General features: G+C 41.3%; 1 pseudogene; it reads left to right on the top strand.

The window, feature by feature from the left end:
• Positions 1–626: 626 nt before the first annotated feature.
• On the top strand, positions 627–2,666 carry LOC115305322 (annotated as a pseudogene).
• Positions 2,667–8,804: the final 6,138 nt, after the last annotated feature.

The raw sequence follows: 8,804 nt of genomic DNA, 5'->3' as shown, positions 1-8,804 counted from the left end.
GGAGGTGATATCATGTATACGGGGTCAGGAAAGAAAGGCACACACCTATAACATGACAAAATCCAGGGAGTTAGAATAAACTTACTTGTTAGAAATGCTAGATAAAAATAATTCTAAAAAGAATTTGAACCCTGGGGGAGGGAGGGGAATATGAAATTCACTCTATGTAAAGAGTATGTGATTTTTTTTGAGAATTAAGAAACTGGAAGTTGATTCTTTTTTTTTCCATAATATTTTATTGTCAAATTATTTTCCATACAACACCCAGTGCTCTTCCCCTTAAGTGCCCTCCACCATCACCACCACCTCTTTTCCCCCCTCCCCCTTCCCCTTCAACCTTCAGTTCATTCTCAGCATTCAAGAGAATTAAGAAACTGGAAGTTGATTCTGAGCCAAATTGAAACAGTCAGCTTTTGAAGGGAGTTCTTGCAAGTGTTTGTTTTGTGGAATTCTTGCAAGTATTCATGCGAAAGGGAATGAGTTACAGTTCTGTCAAGGCTAATTTATCTATGTTAGGGCACTTGGGTAGTTTTTGGTGTGCTGTGGAGTAGTCAGTGACATATTTAAGTACTATTGCCTACTGAAGTGAGAATGAATATATTTAATTAGGATGCTGAGAGTCTCTGCTGGCCCTGACTGTGAGCTGGTGTTGGGAACTGCTCTAAGTTTTCTTCCTGGTGTCAAGTCAGGTGACATCATGGATTCATCCTTCACCCAACGGGGCAGATCTGCTGCTATCAGAAGCCAGGCATAGGTTTGGATGCTCTCAATGACGCTTTGCTTCTGGGAGCTGTGTTGCTGAGCAGTCCTGTTACCTGAACTTAACTGAGCTTCCCCTGTAGAATTCCTGTCAGACTGAGCTTGCACAGATCCTGGACCTCATCACAGCACACACTCCCACCCCCGGGCAATGTGGATCTTGGCAGATTTAGTGAAAAGAAGTACAAATCTATTGTCAGGTGCAAGACAATAGCCGCCAGGTGTAGCTGCCGCCATGTATATGGGGAGATCCTTCCAGAGACGCGGGACCCGTTTCAAATTCAGGATGATTACCTTGTCTCTTTGGACACCCTAAGGTGATGGGCCAGACTGGCTCTGATATCCAGGACAACAAATGCAGCAGGCTGGTGGTTTGGCATCTGCAGAGGGGCCTTTCCAGAACGGTGCCGAGTCCTTCAGGAGAACTATGGGCAAAAGGAGGCCAAGAAGGTGGCCCAGGTGGAGGTGCTATACACATGCCCACTGGGCCAGATTGTGTCTCCCTCTCTCCCTGCCCCTCCCCTGCTCATGCTCTGTCTCTTGCTCTTGAAGATAAACATTAATTAAAAAGACGTGGATATTGATGACCACAAAGAGGAAAGGTTTTCTTTGAAAGAGAATACTTCAGTGCAGAAAGAGCATCTAGAAGACTCAGGGAAAATTCAGTTTGATAGAAATCTTCACTGAAGGATTGTGATTATTTGTAAATCATAACTGTAAGTCTACCTAAATTGAAAGGCAGGATAGGATAGTCAAAATTTAAGAGGCAAATTTCAGATTTATATTGAAGTTTAAATAAATTCCTAAGGACAGAATTCAATGTCTTACCCACTCATCTCAGAAAAGAATGTCTAGAGTAAGAGATAAATAAAGGTGTTGGGACTGATTCAAAATAAGGAAACTCCAAGATTAATAAAAGAGTATATCAGCATCAGGGAATTCAACTCTCCCAAAATTATACCTTGGCAGGTATACATGAGAATTTTCTTTGTACTATTTGAAAGTTGTGTAATAAAAACTTTGGCTTGGAGGAAGAATCTGCAAAACAATTCTTAACGTTTTTGAAATTATATAACCCTTAAACCCAGACTTTAGATGAAGCACATTTGTTCTAACGCTGTTGGTATGAATCATACACAAGTAAGTCCTTCAAGTAAGAATGAGTATTTGGGTAACTCTGAGAAACACTTTTAAAGTATGTTGATATTTCTTTTTTAAAAAAAGATGTGTACTCATTTTGAGAGACAAAGAATGTATGCATGCCTGTGCACACACATACATGTACACACACACACACATAGTAGCGAGTGGGGGAAGGGCAGAGAGAAAGAGAAAGAGAATCCTGAGCAGGCTCCATGCTATCAGCGCAGAGGCCTCAATCCCATGAACAGTAAGACCATGACTTGTGCTAAAATCAAGAGCCACCCAGGTGCCCTAAGTATATCGATATTTCACGGTAAATATTTGAGTATTTCAATGACTAAATCTTTATTAATTTTCCTAAATTAATTTGACTCTGGATAACTTTTTTTTGTGGAATACTTTGTAACACTAGGGTCCGGTGAACTTAAAGTTGGGAAAATTTGGGTAAATATTAGAAAATGAGATTTGACTTCCTGAGGGAAAATAAGTTTCGTACTATAGAAAGAGGCCTTAAAAATCAGGAAGATATGCGGTCTGATTAATTTTAAAAAGTGAGAAATGAGTATTCTGTCATATGTGTACCCATTAGGGGGAAAAAGTATATTGGAGAGTCCATGTGCTTTTATCGAAAATCCTGGTTTGGATGTCTTACCAGAACAGGTCACTCCAACGGCTTCACTGTGTCTGCAGTCATGATTTCCCCACCCTTTGTGCCTGCATTCCCAGAGGTACAGCTCACCCTCATCAGAGGGAACACCATCTAGCCAAATTTTTCCAGATCCTGCAGAAGCATTTCCTAAACCCATGTCAAGGATAGAAGGCGGACAGTCCAGTTGGCCAAATGCTACAGCAGCAACATTGCTGTCTTGTGTGTCACCACCCACATCATGTGCCCCCCTGCCCTTGCAAATGCATCTCCAGTCTTCCTGAGCAGCGGCTGTTGCCATCTATCAGCCCCAGGCTCCACTTTGTGTCACCTATATCCAAAACAAGGAAGCAAGTAGTTAGTGGACATGATGGTTAATATTATGTGTCAATGTCATCAGGGTATGATATCCAGTTATGTGGTCAAATACCAGTCCAGATGTCCCTGAGAAGGCATTTTTTTAGAGGTGATTAACATTTAAATCAACAAATGTTGACAGGTAAAGATCACCTTCCATGACGTGGGTGGGCCTCATCTATTCAGTTGAAGACCCAGCAGAGAAGACTGAAATCTAACTCCAGGCTATCTTTTAATTCAAAATGGAAACATCATCTATTTTTGGAGTCTCTGGCCTGATGGACTTCCCTGAAGATTTTGGACTTGTATACCTCCGCAATCACATGAGCACATAAGTCAATTCCTTAAAATTGCTCTCCTTCAGTCTCTCTCTCACCCCATCCTCCCCTTTTTGCTTCTAGACCTACAACCAGACAAGTGTCAGTATGTCATGAAAGGTGAGGTACAAAGTATGACTTGTGGAAAACTACATACACACATGCAAAGGTTTTTAAATTTATACATATATAAATCTGGGGAATATGTGTGGGAAATATTCAGGGTGTAGGATAATAGCAGAAGAAACATAAATTTGGACTTGACTGAATTTATTGATACAGGCTCCCTAAGGCAGAGATTCCGACTTGATGATGTAGCTCAAGGTGCTATAAAGGGCCCCAAGAGTTCGTCTGGTTGGCTGAAACACTGATGGAAAGATGGTCTACATTAAATACAGCTGAAATGCCAGAACTGCCTCTGCATGTGATAGAGGAAGGAACCAGAGGCTTAGGGAAAAAAATTGAAGTGTTAGTGTGAATGTATCACGTGATGTCTGCTCACCTACCCCAGGAGCATTCAGAGACACACTCTTCGCCATGGCTGTGAGAAATAAATCTGTGAGGGGAGCCCCACCACTCTTGAAGAACTCCGTGGCTGCTCTTTGTATAGTCAGAAGCTACAAGGTGGGGGCCCTTGGGTGGTTCGGTAGGCTAAGTGTTCGACTTCAGCTCAGGACATGATTTCACAGTTCGTGAGTTAGAGCCTCACTTCAGGCTCTGTGCTGACAGCTCAGAGCCTGGACCCTGCTTTGGATTCTGTGTCTCCCTTGCTCCCTGCCCCTTTCCTTTTCATGCTCTGTCTCTCTTTTTCTTTTAAAAATAAATAAACATTAAAAAAAAAAAAAGCAACTGTAAAGGGAACTTCTGCCATTGGATCGGGATTCTTAAATACAATGGGGGTAACTGGGTCCCGGGGTGATAAGGACAATTGATGGACAGTTAATTGTCAAAGGCAAAGTGGGTGTGCTACCATATGGAATGCATATCCAAAGTCTGACTTGCAGAGATTTATGACATTTCTTAGTTGATCGTGATATTCCTAGAGGTGAAACAGGAAGGCAGTCAGCTGAGTTTTTACATGATCTGCATAAATGCCACGAGATCTAAGTCAAACGAACATAAGTGAACTTGAATCATAAAAACAGAATCATAAAATGGTGCCACGACTGACTCTCAGCCTTGGACTATATGTACATGGGAACTGGCAGAGACCCCGCATGGTTCCCTGATCTGTGCAGTGAAGATTATTAATAGGTGGGAAATGCCAAGTGGAAGCTACCAGAATTGCTTATACCTAGGAAATTAGTGAACCCAAACCACTACCACTTTCTTGTAATGACTGCAGAGTTTAGTGCCACCATCAAGGTCTTAAAGGATGCAGGGGGGTGATTCCTAACATATTCCCATTCGACTTGCCCATTTGGTCTGCACCTAACAGGTGGATGTTGGAGAAAGACAGTTGATTTCATAAGCTTAGCCAGTTGGAGCTGCTATTCCAGATATGATTTTCACTGTTTGAACAAATTAAATCCACTGATAACTAGGGTACAGCTAGAGATCTGGCAAATACTTTTTTCCATCATGCTTTTAATGAAGACCACCAGAAGCAGTTTGCTTTTATCTAGCAAGGCCAAAAATATGCTTCTACTATCACATTTCAGGAATATGAACTCTCCGGTCTAAGTCATAATTTAGTTCACAAGGACCTTGGTCATCTTTCTCTCCAACAAGACATCACACTGACCCCATTATACTGATGACCATTGGACCTAGGAAGCAAGAAATAGCAACTGTGATATACTTACTGGTAAGACATTTGTGTGACAGAGAATGAGAAGTGAATTTAGGATCTTTCTCCCTCAGTGAAAACTTTAGGAGTCAAGCAGTGTGGGACATGTCAAGATATCCCTAGTGTTTACATTTATATTTTATTTTTATTATTTTTTTACCTCTGAGAGAGAAAGAGAGTGTGAATGGGGGAGGGTTAGAGAGAGAGGGGGACAGAGGATCCGACATGGGCTCTGCACTGACAGCAGCGAGCCCGATGTGGGGCTTGAACTCATGAACCACGAGATCATGACCTGAGCCAAAGTCAAATGCTCAACTGACTGAGCCACCCAGTCAACTTATCCCTTCAAAGTTGAAAGATAAATTCATGTATCTTGCACCTCCTACAACAAAAAAGAAGTACAATGCCTAGTGGTTCTCTTTGGATTTTGGAGTCAATGCATTTCTCATTTCGAGGTGCTACTTTGGCCCATTCACCAAATGGATGGAAAAGCTGCCAGTATTAAGTAGGGCCTAGAATAAGAGAAGCCTTTGCCATAAGTCTAGGCTGCTCCTCTGCCCTTGAGCCCTATGATCCAGTGGACCCACTGGTGTTTGAAGTTCAGTAGAGAAGGTGCTCAGAGCCTTGGGCAGGCTTCTAGTGAGTCACAGTGTAGACTTTGGATTCTGGAGCAAAGGTCTGCTGTCCTTTACAGATAACTACTCTACTTTTGAAAAACAGTTTTGACTTGCTGGTGGGCCTTAGTGTTCAGTGAGACTGAACACTTAACCATAGGCCCCCAAATTTTCATGTGACCATGTGACCTGAGTCTCTTATCATGAATTGTATGTCGTCTGACTCACTGAGCCATAAAGCTAAATGCCAGCAGCCTCCCACCAACAAATAGAAGAAGTTCAGGCTTGAGCAGGCCCTGAAGGCAAAAGTAAGTTACATGAGCAAATGGCCCACATGCCTAGCTTCATTTCTGCTATGTCACTTTCTTTCAGGCTGTAACTATGACCTCAAGGCCACTACCTATGATTAACTGATGGAGGAGGACTTACAGATGGTTCTGTGTGATATGTGGGCATCGCCTGAAAGCAAGCCGTCACTGTTCTACAGTCTCTCATTGGGACATCCCTGGACAGTGGTGAAGGAAGATCCTCCCTGTGGGAAAAATTTTGAGCAGTATATTTGGTTGTTCATTTTACTTGGAAAGAGAAAGAGCCAGAGGTGTGATTATATACTAAATCATGGTATGTGGCCAATTTTTGGCTGAATGGTCAAAAATTGGAAGTAAAATGATTGGAAAATCAAAGACAAGTAATTCAATTTACAGAATTGTTTACCCACTCACAGGATGAGATTCCAGGTTTGATTTTTTCAGAAATCTCAGCTTTGCAGTTACAGTATACGGGTTCTATTTCAGGGAAAACCTAGAAATACTCAGGTTATTTACATAGAGCTTGACCTGAGAACTTGAACCCTGAGCTCATCTTTTTCTGTCCTCATTGTTCAATTCCATGCAGCCAGCCAATCTCATTATGCTCTTCAGTTTGACAAAAATTGTCCCAACGTACTAAGTCCATGATCACCCAGAATCTTATCTTCTATAAGTATTCAAAAGAGTATCCACTGGTTACTCTTTGTATATACTTTGTATATCTCTATTGTCACATTACACCAAGGAATTTCAGTTCCCCCTTTACCACTGGAAATAGAATCATTAGTGTCTTTGAACCTAGAGAGATTAGAGAACCAATTCCAGAAACCTGAGCATGAATTCAGAAAACTCATCCTTAAGATTCTGTTCCTTTGGAACCACTCTTAATATCAACATTTCTATTCATTTCCTAAGATTGCCAAATTACTACAAACTGGATATCCTAAAACAACGGAAATGTACTGTTCAGTTCTAGAGCCTGGAAGCCTGAAATAAACTTGTCGGGAGAGCCATGCTCTTTCTGAAGTTTCCACCGGAGAATCTGCCACTTGCTTTCTCATGGCTTCCCATCATTTCTGGCAATCTTGACATTCCTTGGCTTGTAGACACATCATTTCAGTTTCTTCCTCTGTCATCACAAGGCATTGTCACTATGTGCCTCTGTTATCTCTTCTCTTTTAAAAAGACAATTATTTTGGATTAGAACCTGCCCTAATCTAGTATGTATTAGCTTTCTAAGCCTGCCATAACCAAGTACCAAAACCCACGTGGCTTAAAACAACAGAAATGTATTGCCTCACAGCTCTGAAAACCAGAAGTTCAAAATCAAATTGTCAGCAGGACCATACTCTCTTGGTAACCTGTTGGGCAGAATCCTCCTTAGCCTCTTCTTAGCTTCTAGTGCTTGCCAGCCATTCTTGACATTCCTTGGTCTATAGATGCAGTACCATATCCAATCTCTCTGCCTTTGTTGGCACATGACTGTCTTCTCCCTATATATCTGTGTCTCTATGCCTCTTTTCCTGTTCTTATAAGGACACTGGTCATATTGGCTTAAAGACCCACTCTACTCCTATATGACTTATAATGTAACTATGTCTGCAACAACCATATTTTCAAATATGTTCACATTTTGAGGTACTAGGGGATAGGATTTCAGATTTTGAGTGAGACACAATTAAAACAACAGTTTGTTCTCTGGTCCCCCCCAATTCACATATTTCTCAGATGCAAAATATATTTCCCTTGTCCGAACAATCCCAAAAGTCTAATTCCATTGCAGCATCATCTTAAATCCAAAAATCTCATCTTATAAATAATCTGAATCAGGTATGGATGAGACACTGAGTATGGTCCATCCAGGGCCAAAATTCTTCACCATCTGTGGAGATGTAAAACTAGAAAGCAAGTTATCTGCTTTCAAAGTACAATCATGGAAATAGACATAGGCTAGATATTCCCATTACAAGAGGAAGAAATTGGAAGGGAATTGGGGTCACAGGTCCCAAGCAAGAATGAAACACAGAAGGGCAAATACCATTAGGCTCCAAAGCCTATGAATAATTCTCCCTGGGTCATTTCACCCTCTGGGTCCATGGAGGCCCATTGGCCTCTAAGCCAGCCTCAGCCCAAACCATCTAGGCTTTGCTTGCTGCCCTAATCGCTCAACAGAGTTACCCTCTGAGCAGCTTACTTCCTGCTTGTTGAGTCTTAAGACAGTCTCTGTCCCCTTCTGTCCAAGCTGGCAGTATTTCTGCTGAGATAATTGATTAGATTCATGAATCATACACCTCATTTCTTCAGTGAAAAATTTCTCCAGCCACATCTTTGGCCATGTTTCTAGCTTCTGCTCTTTGAGAAGGCTGGAAAATGTCCAAATTAACAAGTGCTGGGTTACTTTTTGCTTACCAATATTTTTCCTCAATTAATCTCTTCCTTTCACATTTTACTAAAAGCAGCAAGGAGAAACCAGATGGCACCTCCCATGTTTTGTTTCAGGAATCTATGTTCATCACTTGTAGGCTCTACTTTCCACAAATGGTAGAATATAGTTCAGCATAGTTTCTGTCACTTTATAACAAGGATAACCTTTTTTTCCAGTGGCCAGCAACAAGCTCATCATTTTTTTAGGCCCCTTCACCAGAAGAACCATCAATTTTCACATTTCTACCAACACCTCTGCAACACAGTCTAGACCTTTTCTATCATGCTTCTCAAAATTCTTCCAGCTTCTAACCCTTACTCAATCCCAAAGCCACTTTCACAGTTTTAAATATTTATGCTAGCAACATTTCACTTTCTGGTATCCAGTCTGCACCAGTGTTCTCTAGAGAAACAGAGTTAGTAGAATATATATATATATATATATAT

Source organism: Suricata suricatta, chromosome 10 (genome assembly GCF_006229205.1).
Source record: "Suricata suricatta isolate VVHF042 chromosome 10, meerkat_22Aug2017_6uvM2_HiC, whole genome shotgun sequence".
NCBI classification, from domain to species: domain Eukaryota; kingdom Metazoa; phylum Chordata; class Mammalia; order Carnivora; family Herpestidae; genus Suricata; species Suricata suricatta.
Note: the sequence above shows the minus strand (reverse complement) of the source record. Positions and strands in the feature narration are given on the sequence as shown.